Here is a 2,500-nt window from a genome sequence, read left to right on the forward strand (position 1 = left end):
TGATGCTTCTTAACAGACATTTATTCTTACGTAAGGAGTTGACTATAAGTAACTTTGCAACTACATGTCAACTAATTAGAGTATTAGTCAGTATTATTAGTCATTCTCATTAGAGTATTAGTAGACTGTCTGCTTAATTTCTGCTAACGCTTTATTTTGATGCTTCTTAACAGACATTTATACTGACTATAAGTAACTTTGCAACTACATGTCAACTAATTCTACTAACCCGAATGTCCTTAACCTACAGTAAACTAATACTCTAATGATAGTTAGTTGACATGTAGATGCAATGTTACTTGTAGTTAGTAGAGTGTCTAAAGTGGACCATCAAAAAAAAAGTATAACCAAGCATTATAATTAGGGGTGTAAGGGTTCACAAAATTCACGGTTCGGTTCGATACGATACACTTGTGTCACGGTTCGGTACGGTTCGGTTCGGTACGTTTTCCATAGGCTACAGCAAAAATAAATAAATGCCAGAGAAATTTCCTTGAATTAAATTTTTTTTAATTATTATTTTATTTAATGAAATTAACATCATAAAGTATGATTTTTTTATTTATTTTTTTGTTGCTTTTTTTTACAGAGCAATAATGGAGCTATACTTGACTCTTCTTATGAGCATATAAAACAAAACAGCTCCTTGGACAAAATGAAATGTAATATTGTAGTAGTAGGCTAGTTATAAACAAAGGTTTATTTTAGTTCAGATTAACATTTGAGGGCAGCAATTGTATTCATAATGTCTAAATAAAACCGACGTAAAGTTACTTGAAAGCCCACTATTCCTGACAAACTTCCATACCTTGCAGTTAGTGTTACTACACCAAATCCATTCCACGGTGAATGTTGCTGATCTGTGGACACCGACCAGTTCATTCATGGCCCAATGTTTCTTCCTGGTTTCCACGTCAGCGCTGTTTGATCCGTTAATAACAGAGAAATGTGCATGTTTCTCACTAGATCTCGCAGCGATGTTATTACTTCAGTGGCGAATTCAAAAAGCATTTGAAATTCAAATGCTTTCTTTACTGGTCTGGATCTCTTAGCGCTGTGTGGTGTTGCTTGATCAGGCTCGCGCATAGGGCTCGCGAGTCCCGCTTCACAGGTCAAAACTGATAAACGGTCCACACAAACACAATAAGAGTAGCTCAGCTTCGTTCCTTGCATTGCATTTTCCAGTTGATGTTGTGGTCGCGCCAGCCTCTATGAGCGCGCTTGCCACCCACGACGCGCCTTCATTTGAAATAACGAAATTTTGGTCGGCAGAAAAAATGGTCCAACGAACCGTTCGGTACGTAATGCGTACCGAAAACCGAACCGAAAGCCTCGTACCGAACGGTTCGATACGAATACGCGTATCGTTACACCCCTAATTATAATATAATATAATTTAAAACAATGATGATTTTGTGCAAATGAGCCCCGCCTCCACTCACTCACACCAGCTCAGAGATCCACTCGTTGACGATCACACGTTGATCTGGTTGGTTACAAGTTTGTGACGTCAGAAACACCAGCGATTTCAAAGCGTGTTTTTTAGACTGTCTTTGGTTCACTGCAGTTTTAAAGAGAAAATACTCAGCAATGGTGTCGACTTATGAATTTGCACATGGTTTGTCCTAAAGCATATTAAAAACACCACATAGACATATAAACAACAGTAAAATGTCTTAAAAACTTGTTAGTGTTCGTGTTTTTTCTCTTTTTCTGTCTTTAACCTTCACAAGGTTTCTCTAGGCTCTAAGCTCTGCATTACTGCCACAACAATAGACACTTTACCTGTCATCTGTGCTTTTAATGGGATTGCTTAATATTTAATGAGCAGTCTGTGTTTACACATAAAATCCACCTCACAAAACCTCTGGGTTATTATTGTAGAAGTTTTGTTGAAAGTTGTAGAGAACACACAAAACTTCCACACATATTTAATATGACTATGCTTTTACTTTATTCACTTTAGATTTGACACAGTGCTCATAAATAAACATTTCTGTGAACATGCCAGTTTAGTTACTATTAGTAATTCAGCAACTATAGTTCCCAGATGGGTATTACAAAGAAAACACGGATAATAATAATAATAATATTAATATTAATAATCATAATTTATTTGATTTATTAGGGTTATTTATGTTATGCTAAATTGTAAAACATTTTTTGCATTCACGTTTAGTTTCTCACACAGTTTTGTGAACGTGAACTTAATGGTTTTAATATAATATGGCTCCCTTTTTTGGGGGTAAATAAGGTACAAACATGTCATTTTGAAAGGGTACTGCCCCAGTAACAGCTTTTGTACCTTTTTTTATGAGTGTTAGTGCTGTAAACTCTGAGAAAAAGAGTAGCTTAGAAAGAGAAGCCCTGAATGTTTAATTCCTGTCATTTCACCACAGTCCATTGTCCAGCCCAGACAGAAACAACTTCATCTCCCCGATGTGCTTCGTAAACACGGATGGTTGTATAAGTTTGTCTGTTTACTGAAACGTTCTCTGTC

The 2,500-nt window shown here is 36.3% G+C and overlaps 1 protein-coding gene across 2 annotated transcripts in view; it reads left to right on the plus strand.

The window, feature by feature from the left end:
* The window catches only part of fgf11a (fibroblast growth factor 11a), an 80,132-nt gene that overhangs the window by 41,954 nt on the left and 35,678 nt on the right, over positions 1 to 2,500 (plus strand). The window lies entirely within an intron of this gene.

Source organism: Leuciscus leuciscus, assembly GCF_965113295.1.
Source record: "Leuciscus leuciscus genome assembly, chromosome: 2".
In the NCBI taxonomy this organism is placed as follows: domain Eukaryota; kingdom Metazoa; phylum Chordata; class Actinopteri; order Cypriniformes; family Leuciscidae; genus Leuciscus; species Leuciscus leuciscus.